The sequence below is a fragment of the Theropithecus gelada genome, chromosome 8, assembly GCF_003255815.1.
Source record: "Theropithecus gelada isolate Dixy chromosome 8, Tgel_1.0, whole genome shotgun sequence".
NCBI lineage: Eukaryota > Metazoa > Chordata > Mammalia > Primates > Cercopithecidae > Theropithecus > Theropithecus gelada.
The window spans coordinates 111818135-111830164 of NC_037676.1; the positions used below are offsets into that span (position 1 = coordinate 111818135).

The 12030-nt window shown below is 39.8% G+C and overlaps 1 protein-coding gene across 15 annotated transcripts in view; it reads right to left on the minus strand.

The window, feature by feature from the left end:
* Window positions 1–12030, minus strand: part of SYBU (syntabulin) — a 118062-nt gene that overhangs the window by 56281 nt on the left and 49751 nt on the right. The window lies entirely within an intron of this gene.

A 12030-nucleotide genomic window follows, 5' to 3' on the forward strand; every position in this document is an offset into this window, starting at 1 on the left:
CTGAATTGGAGAAAAATGCGTTTATGAGTGTGTGGGGGTGAAATCAAGAATTATGGTTTTGCTATGTTACATTTGAGACACAAATTAAACATGACCTTGGAGATATCAAGTAGGCACTTGGATAAGTGAGCCTGGGACCCAGGGGGGAAGTCTGGAGCATCACCACCCTACAGGTGAGACTTTGAAAGACACAGGCCTGGATACAAGCCCTTGGGGAGGACAGGAGAAGAGGCCAACAAGGTGACTTGAAAGGCAGGAGGAACGCTCAGCAGAGCGGTTCACAGAAGCCACGGAGGAAAATCTTTCCTAGGAGGGGGGCTTATTCAATTATGCTGAGTGCTGCTGAGAGGTCAAGGAAAATGAGGGCAGACAAGGGGAATATTAGATTTGCCAACGTGGTCACTCACGTGCTTGCCAGGACACATTGTGGAGCCAGGATTTTGGAGAGCTTTTGCCATGAAGAGGAGCAGAGAAACAGGATGGCAGTTGCAAAGAAATGGGGGGGTCTTTTGCAAATGAAGGGCAGTTGTAAAGAAGGAAGGGAGCTCTTTTTTCTTTATAGATGGGGCGTGCGTAGGTGCTAATGGAAATTAGCTTGTCAGAGTGACTGAAATGAACACCTCACACTAAGACATGTAACTTACATCCACAAAAACAGAGTGGAGAGTGGAGTAATTATTTACCGAGTGCCTTCCTTGTTTCTTGGAGACAAAATAATCACTTCACGGATAAACATTCCCAGGATTTCTGAGCTATTTTGGAGCTTCGAGTGCTCCCATAAAAGTCACTCTGGTGAAGCCCTGGGCAGTAAAGGAGGACGCAGGGCCAGGTGAGGTAAGCTCCATCTCTGCAGACGACTGCGTGCTTTCTCTCTGGAACATGGGCCGAGTACTTGGTTTCTACCAAGCATCAATTTGTTTGATTTGGACTAGCAGCCCATGAAGAAGGAATCTGGAGGAGAAAATATTTGGTCCAAATATTTAATATAGAATGAGTAATGAATCTACCTAGATGTTCTGGTGAGGGAGGAGTTGGTGTTGAAACTGGGAAACAGAGGGTGACAGAAGAAAACTGAGCCCTGGCATGGGGGTGGTGAATTTGTCTTTCAGAAGAACTTTATCTTATTTTTTCTTTCATACGGTTATGATCTTTCCAAAATAGGCATGTTACAAATCTTTCTGACCTTCCCTCTCCTTAGCATTATGGGTTTATTTGCAGTTTCTAGGCCATGCCTTTTTAAAGGCTGTTTCTTTTTTAAGTTTCCTTGGTAGGAGAAGATAAAGGAGAGGGAGAAGAAAGAGAACTAGAAAGGTAGGAAGGGAAGAAGAGAGAAAGAGAGACAGAGAGACAGAGCCCAAGAAGTTATTTCTCTTCTTTTTTTGAGACAGAGTGTCACTCTTGTTGCCCAGACTGTAGTGCAGTGACGTGATCTTGGCTCACTGTAACCTCCCTCTCCAGGGTTCAAGCGATTCTCCTGCCTAAGCCTCCTGAATAGCTGGAATTACAGGTGCCTGCCACCATGCCTGGTTAATTTTAGTAAAGTCGGGGTTTTGCCATGTTGGCCAGGCTGGTCTCAAACTCCTGACTTCAGATGATCTGCCCGCCTCGGCCTCCCAAAGTGTTGGGATTACAGGCGTGAGCCACCATGCCCAGCCCCAAGAAGCTAGTTCTTAACCTCTTGAAAAACTTATAATAAAATAACTACAAACCACTTTAAAGGCATCTGAATTAAGGTGAGCTGTCTTGTAGCAATGTGAGTATTTTTTCCTTTCCTTTCCATTTTTCTTCACAGTAAGTATCTGAAAATGGTAATGGTTAAGATAGGGTAAGGGATAAAAATGAAAAAATAAAAAAATAAAAAGCACTGTTCATCATACAGTTTACGTAATTGCTACATCTGAGTTTTTTCTATTTTGAAAAAAAGAATTGTTTTAGATAACATTTATATCATGGAATTTACTTCTTTTTTAGAAAAAAGAACAAAGGAAGAAAGCAGAGTCAAAGAAAAAATATAGTCTAATTACAGTGACATTCATAATACAAAATTCTAAATTATGAAAATTAGTCTCATAGACAAAATGTTCACCCACAGAAGAATAGTTGAACAAATTATGGTCCTCCGTAGAGTGACACGCCATGCTGTCATTACCATGAATGAGGGGGTCTTCCTTGTGCTGACAAGCAATGACAGGTGCAGGTCCTGCCTGGAATATGCATTCCTTGAGGGCAGGAAGAGCCATGCCAGTAGTGTTCATTGCTCTAGCTCAGCAACTAGAAAACTGCCTTGCACAGAATAAGTATTCAATAAATATTTGCTTAATGAACAGAAAGGATCACAGATCAATATAGCATGATTTCACTTTGGCAAAAAGCAAAGCAAAATACATCACATAAATGTGACTACCTCCCGTCTCATATATGAGTTTGTATATTTTATAACAAATATGTTTTTGTTACTTCTGAATTTAAAAATAAAAATATAATTAGCATTAAAGAAAATATAATCCTCACAAACACTCCGGAATCAATCAAAGGGTAGCCTAAGATCCAGAGGGTCTTAAGAATTCTGAGTTAGGTCAGTCTCTAACAGTGATCCTATCTGACTGGTCACCCACACACAAAAAGAATAAAGACTGAGCCAGCTGGTAAAGAGGCAGAGCCCAGAGAAAATCCACACTGAGCAGGGAAAGGTTGAAGCATATGATTTCTAGTGTGATGGGTGAATGCTGTGTGATCTCAACAATAGCACAGGTGTGCATTTGAAAACTTGGTTTGGGTTCCCTAAAAAGAGGGAACAGTCAACCTGAAATAACAGGTCTCCTTCTGGAGCCAGAGAAGCCTAGCAGCTGCCAGGGAAGCTTCAGAGCATGAGGACTGTATCCAGCAGTGGCCAGGGCACCAGGTTAGGAGGCATTTTCTGCTCTAGTCAGTGGGAAGAGACTGGGACTTTCTCAGAATAAAAACCACCTGGAGGGTGGGGTAGGGTGGTGACTAGTGTCAAATGAGACTCCTGGGAAACACGAAAATATGGCCTATACTAATTATCTTTCTTTCTTTCTTCCTTCCTTNTTTTACATAAACAATAGGGCAGAGGAAGCCATCAGATGTGCATTTGTCTCAGGGGAACCTCAGAGGGATGACTGAGTTGTCTGTCGGCTGTCCACAGGAGTTTCCTTATGAGCAAATTGTGAAGGAGATACATATTTTCTTATCTTTGTACCTATTTTATTTAGGAGTAGAATGGGAGGCAGTTTTCCTAACATGGTTCCCAGCTTGACTCTTCCCTTGGCTTAGTGATTTGGGGGTCCCGAGATTTATTTTCCTTTCACAGGTGTCTTGAAACTGCCTTTGAAAAATGGTGACAGTCGGAGAAATCAGACAGAGTAGACTCCACCTTGCTTCTGAATCTCTAGCGGTTCTTGCTCATTCCTGGGCGTAGGCCAAGCTAACCATGGAGGAATTTCGTTTGTAATTCAACTTGAAATCAAGGATGTTAATAGTCCCTTCCTGACACTAACACCCTCCTTGCTCAGGGACCAAAAGCTGCCTTTCAAAGACTAATGAAAGGCCACAAGAATAATATTATGGGACAGGCCTGAATAAATGTAGGTGTAATTTCTTTCTTTCTTTCTTTCTTTTTTTCCTTTTGAGACAAAGTCTTGCTCTGTCACCCAGGCTGGAGCACAGTGGCACAATCTTAGCTCACTGCAGCCTCCACCTTCCAAGCTGATGTGATTCTCATGCCTCAGCGTCCCAAGTGGCTGGAATTACAGGTGTGTGCCACCACACCCTGCTAATTTTTGCATTTTTTTTTTTTTTTTTTTTTTTTTTGTAGAGATGGGGTTTCACCATGTTGGCCAGGCTGATCTCTAACTCCTGGCCTCATGTGACCTGCCAGCCTCAGCTTCTCAAAGTGCTAGGATTACAGGCATGAGCCACTGCAACTGGTTGTAATTACCTTTTAGATTGTAATCTGGGCTACTCATTTTTCTGATGGTTTTTGTGACTGAAAAATAACAATTAGAGAAGACAGTACTCCTCACTGCTCCCTCAATATGCCCTGCACTTTTAAGACTCTGCTTTTACCCACATTGATCTCTCTTTTTACCATTTTATGCTTTGCTTCTCAAACTCCTACACAACCTTCAAAACCTTGCTTATTTGCCAGCTCTTGAGTGGGGCATTTTCTGGTTTTCTTAGCAAGACACCTCTCTTCTAGATGCCCACAACACCAGAGTCATGGTTCTATTGTGGAGCTTACTCTTTTTGACATTTAGAGACGCTAAACTCCTCAGGACACGGATGTTTTCTTCATCTAACCAAGCTATTTAATAGAGTACCGAGTACTTTTCTAGTTGTTTTATTTCCCCAACTACTAAGATAGTGCCATGCTCTCAATGTATTTTATAAATGAGAGAATTATTCACTTGTTCTGTTCTCATAATTATAATTTCTACCAAATTCCAACAAATGCTTACTAAGCAACTGCTAGGAGTGCAGGGGACTATATCGTTCCTGCCTTCATAGGGTTTACAGTCTTGGGGAGTCAGGTAACCAAATAAGAAATTTTAAAAATAGGCTGGGCATGGTCGCTGGTGCTGTAATCCCAGCACTTTGGGAGGCTGAAGCAAGCAAGCAAGCAAGCAAGCAAGCATGCAAGCAAGAAATTTTAAAACCAGATAATGTGGAAAGCACCTAACCTGGACACTGAAATTGATCCCTCAGCTTCTTACTCTGATCTATAAATATACTTATTTGTAGTCACATCCAGTCTTACTTCTTTTCTTCTAATTTCTGTATCTTTTTTTTGGTCTACCTCGGCCTTGTTAGTTAATACTTCTCCACTATTGTTATTATTTATCTCTCCCTTGATTTCTTTCTCTCTGTTTTATTCTTTACTGTTTACTTCTCAGTTCAAAACGTTATCAAATATCTGCCACTTGATAAACACCTGATTTTCACTGTAAATGCAATATTTGGTTTTATTCTATTATCTGTTCCCCATCCCAGTTAAGCCCTTTTTTAAAAAGTTGTCTATACTTTGTTACCTCTCACTCATGTCCCAGTTGATGGGAGTTTGATACATTCCATCTCCTGCTCACCACCAATTTGCTGCAACTGTTTCCGCTGCAACTGTTTCTGCTGAAGATCACTGATAACCTAATGGTCTGATCCTTGAGCACTATTTAATGCACATTTTACTTAATCTTGCCATGATATCTGAACCTCTTGGCTACTTAATTCTTGAAACTCTTTTCCTTTGGAAGTGGAGACTTCGTCACACCTGGGTCTCGTGCTTTATTCCTGAATGCTCATTCTCAGGTGTCTTGATTTCCTTTTCCTGCCTCCTCCTGCTATACCTCAGAGTCCTTCCCCTGGTCCTCTAATTTTCTTCCCCATGCACTCCCCAAAAGTAATATTATCAAAACCCTTGACTTCTGCTGGTCACTATCTTAGAATTTTCTTTAGGGCTCCAGACTTTTGTCTAAAATTCTACAAAGCCTAAACTGAGCTAATTAACTTGACTCCCTGCCCTTCTCTCCAGTCCTGCTTTCCATATTATTCATCCAGTGGAGATTTAGATACAATCCTTCCCCTTCACCTTCCATTTGCAATTGGTGACTAAGGCCCATCTGTTCTAGTCCCAAATCTCACACATGTCATTTATCAGTTCTTCACTTAGACTGTAGCAGTGTCCTTCAAAGCAGGCAGACTCCTGCCCCCTCCCTGTCCAACACAGAAATAGGAAGATTTTCTAAATTATAAATGTGATCTAACACTTCCTTGCTGAAAACCCTCCACTAGCTCTGCAAGATCTTTAGAAATTGCAAAATGGCAGCCCATGATCCATATTCACCTATGCACACATGCTATTTGTCCCACAGGGTTAGTTTAAAAGCTGCATTTTTAAAATTCATAATATGTTTCGTGATGGCACACATGTGCAGTTCTAGAGTTCTCGCTGTTGTCTTCTATCCAGGTGGCCTCACTCTTTACATTACTTGCGTAGTTCCTGTATGGACCCTTGAGCTCATGGAAGAAGCTCTGGGCATGGCATAGGAGGTCTTGCATGATCTGGCCTGCCTGCCCTTCCGTCTCATTTCATGCTTTTAACTCGAGTTTGCTGACGCCAAGGCTCATGTTTATCTACTACACCATACTAACTAATGTTACTTCTTTTCTTCCTTGGGCTTATGAAATGTGAGAAGTGCAAATAATACATGGAACAATGCAAATAATAAATGGAACAGCAAACTCAAATTATAAGGTAGGAGTGTATAAGGTAGGGTGTCAATGAAAGGGACTGGGACACAGGTGAGTAAAAGCAGTAGTGTGGGAATCCCATCCAGACGGGATAAATTGTCACCCCATTTATTTCAGTGTCCAGGTTAAGGCAGTAAAACAATTGATTTTTCTAATTCCTGTGTATCACTCGTTTTTGTAGCCTAAGCACAATTCCTGGTCCTTTGCAGGCATTTAAGAGATGCTTACTGAATAAACATGTTTTGGTGAAGGCTTGCAAAACGCTGAATGTCCTATCACTTCCAGGCCTCGGCTTCTTTTTTTTCTGCCTCCTTCAGTGTATCTACTGGGTGTTCAGGGTACAATCTTGGTATCAGTATACCCCCTTTTTGTGTACCCCCAAATCATCCCAATATCACAAAAGAATATGCAAAATAGTAAAAAGTATAGATATAGTGAATTCAGAGAGAAGATTAATAGGAAAATAAAAAAGGAAATTCTTTCTCCTTCCCCTTACTTTGCTACCATCTGAACACAAGTTAAACCTATTATGTAGACATAAATAATATTATGGCTAAGACTAATGACATGGGACCAGCGAATGTAGAGTCAGAAGCTATAATTTCCGGGGACTGTGGAGGCATCCTTCCATATCCACCTTGCCCCATGCTCATTGGTTTAAACAGCCTGGCTGGCCACCATTTCTACCATCTTTGATCCTTATTCATTTTGCGATGCTATTTTGGGCATGCCCCTCATACACCTCATACCAAATCCTCAGATACACACAGACCACAAAGAAGTGAGGCTCAGCCTTCAGAGTGCACAAGAGTTGCCTGGAAAGCCTGTAAAACGCAGATTCCTGAGCCTTTTCATTTCAAGACAATAGTTTTGGGCTAAGGCCATTGTATCTGAGTTTTAAACAAGTTTCACTGAGGATTCAAAAGTAGGCAAACACCATACTCTAAAATTGGAAAACATTCTCATAAAGACAGGTGTTTTAGAACCTGAAAGATTTTTCAGGTTAAGTACCTTAATTTGCTTTCAGACATAGTCCAGTTCCATCACGTGTTACCTTTCACCATTCCTACTGCTAAGAATTGTTTATTAGATGACAAAAATTTTGCTCTTGGCAAACTGCAGTTACTACATTCTCAAAGAAATACTATATGCCTTTCGTTTATAATCTATTTCATTAGTTACATGCTTCTGTGGTGAGGCGGCTAAGCATTTGAAATATTTATTATACAACATTTCCTAGGTCTCATACTCATTAAAGTGATACTAAATTGATAGGGTCTTTTTTTTTTTTTTAATTCACAGCAGGGTAGCAGTCATTCAACTGTAGTATAATTTGGTATTGCAGCTCACTTCATTTTAAGCAGTTCATCTCAGTTCTAATCATTATGTTCAAAGCTTCACTCTATCCAGATGCCAAGTTTCCCCAACTGTACAAAAGCACAGGAGAAATATTTCTGTTTGGCAAGGCCTGGCAAATTTTTGGAGGCATTGTCATGCCTCAACAGGGCACCAGTCAGGTTATAATTTGCCTTAATTGCTTGTGCCGCAAACAGCAACAATAATTACCTCTAGGTCATTGGCACTCAAAGAAAGATTTCTTCCCAGCTACGGTAAGCAACAAAATACTTTCTGCAAACACCTTACTTGGGATTAGACTGCAAAGAATCTCAGATTTTGACCACTTAAAAAAATTGACCTGGTACATGTTTTTAATGTGTTGAGTTGCACGCTTGCCTGTGTATCTGTGTGTGCACATTACAAACATGAAAATAACTCAGATAAATTACTGTTCTCCCATAAAACAACTAGTCTTCTATCTGCATAATTTGTTCCACCTGCCATGTTTACAAGGCGCCCCAAGGAGAACTAGCTTAAAAGCCAGCAATCCATCTGCCTCTCAGTTCTAAGGGGGTAATTATTGCCTCAACTAAGCAAAGAGGAATGCACAGCATGCTGCTAACCATGTCAGGTGACTGATGTATGTGCCTGACACACTCACCCAGGTCATCGGCTTTTCTAATAGTGGCTGGGGTCATGGTACAGTAACAGACACAATTCACTACTTACAGAAAAGGGGGAGAAAAATGGATAGAGACTATATTCAATGGGCCAAACCCAGAACACAAACCAACAATGTGGGCTTTACCACTTCTTATGTTAAAAACAAGAAACATGGGGGAGAAAAGACAGGTTAACTTTATGCCAAAACACTGGTTTAAACAAACAAACAAACAAAAAACATTTTTTTAAAGGGGACGGGAAAGGAGATGTTTTGTTTCTATTAACTTTCTATTAACTGTACTTCCTTACATATTTTTAAAATAAAGCATTACTTAATATTTATTAATAATGTACAATGTTCTACTTGCTGTGCACACAAAATAGGGCCTGGCCTCTGATACAGTATAAACTTAACTGTCTCCAACTAAGGTCATAGTGACCAAGACTGAGTACAAACTGTGAGGAATACTGTTTGAAGACTAGAATGATGTCCAAGCACAAAAACACTCATGTGCTGATGAAATGCACAAAACACATGCAGATCTTCAAAGAAATTCCGCTATGAAGAAGTGATTAAAAAAAAATAAAGAAAAAGAGCTCTTTGGGGACACACCCCAAATGAATTGCAAAAGGTCACACACAACTTCTTCCCTCTGAAATAAGGCAGAGACAACATACAAATTAGCATATAGAATATCAAGTCATTAAGTGTTCCTTGCCAAAGCTCCCATGGGAAAGCAAGAGGGAGGCAGTGGAGTGCGGAAGGAAAACTGAAAGTGGGTAAAAACGGACAGATCGCTTTGGAAATATTTCCATTCTTTTCATTTCACAGGCCAGTAAAATTATAAGAAAAACTTGGGGGTGGAGTAGAGAAAACATCAACACTGAGTTGTCATTTATTTTGCCAAAGTAGAACTACCATCCACTATCATGAGTTTTGTTTCATTACAAATGATAGAAAAGCCAGATTCTCAGAATAGAGGATAATTCTTTGTATTAAGTAAATGTTTATGAAGCTCATTACATTATCTTTTTTTAAAAAAATAAAAATTTTAGAACATATGATGCTCTTCATAATTAATGCTTTTGATATAGATTTGGGGAAAGAGTCTCCAGTTTGCAGTTCTGAAAATGCAATTTTCAAATTAAATTTAATTGTGTTTGAGGTGACACCTTCCTCTATAATTTCATTACCAGATTGTAAGAATTCCCCTAACAATGCATGGCTCCTTTTACATGAGTGAATGTGATTTATAAAAAAGATAAGCTAATACAGGGGGATTACCGGAAGGTTGTGAAGCTATGATGACTATAGATCTCTCTAAATTATTTTAGTTTTGTTCTAGTAAAGGATGATATTTTTAAATATTTGTATGCACCTTGCTCTCTGACTTAATTGCCATGATTAAGCAAATGAACACACATTCTGGCCTCAGTGTTGGAGTGGCTGGATTAAAACAAGCGATTTTCCCCTGCTGGTTGAACAAGTCTTACATTCTCTATCTCACTGCCTGCAGCATTAACACTTCCCATAGTACCAAACCCATTTATTTTCCACCCACCAACCAGCCTCCTAAAGCATCATTAACATGCCCCCAAAGGCCTTGCTGCTGTCAATTTTAGCCCGCACAAGCACTCAAAAGCTTTTGTGGGGTTTATCAGAGTTCTGTAGGAAAGGAAGGGAAAGGCATTAGACTCAAACCTTGGGGAACTGACAACACAGGAAGATGAAGAGAGATGAGGGAGAGGCTCAGGAATGGAGGAAATCCTATCTGCAGGCAGGGTGCAAGGCTCAAGATTGAAAGGTTGTTCAAAGACACCCACAATTATATGCTTCTGCCACTCAATTTTCAGCTAGTTAATGGCAAAAAAAATCAATATCTACTTTTGATTTTCATGTACAGCATTATAGCCTCAGCCGGAGACAGGTCTCCTAGGAAGGAGGATGATTCAGGGAGTGGTTCCGGGGAAGAATGATTCATAACCAAAATCAATAATCATATTGGTTTACCTTCATTTTTTCTAAAATATATTTGGGGTTTTCCTTTTTGTTGTTGTTTTGAACAACCTTTTCTTTTTTTCTGATAACACTACTCACCCCGAAATCAGGCACAGAGCGATTGACTACATGGAGAGAATACCAGGAATAAATGTGGAACTGAGTTATGTACACAAAGCTCTGTCAGTTTGGAATGATGTGCCCAGAGTTCATCCACACTCACCAGAGTGAGCTCTGGGCTCCAAAACAGAGTTAAAGTAAACAGCATTACATTCTGCAAATACGACTCTAGATTCTAGGAATATTAACTGTGATAGCTTCTCAGTTATCCTTTTGTTTTCTTCTTGAGACAATAGTAAGCAAAGCGGTGGGTTTCCATCTTAAACTAGATTCATGTGATTCAAATAGAAAGAAATAAGTTTTAAAACATAGCATTTTGATAGCTTTTTTCAGAATCAAGCAGACGATTTGAGTTAGTTAGCAAAAAAAAAAAAAAAAAAAAAAAAAAAAAAAAAAAAAAAAAAAAAAAAGGCAGTGCAGAATTTCCAAAATACAACTTATGCAGAGGACAGAATAACTTTGTGAAAGTATGTAATAAATCCAAAGCTGCATTTATAAAATCCTTGAAAAATGTAGCTGCGAGCCCTAAATGCAGTGGAATGTTAGGTCCTGCTAAATTAGAGCATTAATCATAGCATCTTGATTCACGTGTTTCTTCTCATACATGTGTTAATCTTCAAGTTCCATGTTCCCTAAATAAGTCTGAAAACATTATCCACTGTGAGACATTCTTCACTAGTCATAAGACAGTCACTCCTTTAAATTTTACCCAAATTCCTAATAGTTCTCAAGGAATGTAAGTCCTTCTAAGTCATGTACTTCAATGGGAATAACAAGCTCTGTCAAGTGATACTGGTGGCACCTACAGGAATTATCAAGAGATTTGTGCCCTTACCAAACATGCTCACAACTTTAAGGAAACTTTCTTAATCATGTGCCCAAACGGACATCCATAGTCCATTGTATTAAGAACCATCATTTATTAAGCACTTCTGTAAGCCAGGCACTGTGCTAGGTGAACATTTAGGTACCTGGTCTCATTCAACTTCACAGCCACTCTACAAGGCAAGTATTATAACCTCATTTTATGGATGTAACAACTGAGGCTTAAGGAGGTTAGGCAACTTGCTGAAGGTGACACAGTATGTGATGGTGAAAGGGCCAGGGATTCCAGCCCTTCAGGCTCGACAGATCACAAAGCCTGGGCTCTTTCCCACTAAACCATAAGGCCAGGCCAGCCTTGGTCTATAACTCTCCTTGATCTTGACCTCATTTATTAGGAATTGCTTTATCTTTGGGGAATTTTATAATTAGAGGTACACAGGCTTCTAGAGGTTGCTAGCATAAAATTCAATCCAATATTTTTTCTAGATTTAAAAAAGGAATGCATTTTTAAAAACAGTCATAGAATGGCAATCATTAAAAGGTCAGGAAACGACAGATGCTGGAGAGGATGTGGAGAAATAGGAACGTTTTTACACTGTTGGTGGGAGTGTAAATTAGTTCAACCATTGTGGAAGACAGTGTGGCGATTCCTCAAGGATCTAGAACCAGAAATACCATTTGACCCAGCAATCCCATTACTGGGTATATACCCAAAGAATTATAAATCATTCCACTATAAAGACACATGCACGTGTATGTTTAGTGCAGCACTGTTCACAACAGCAAAGACTTGGAACCAACCCAAATGCCCATCAATGATA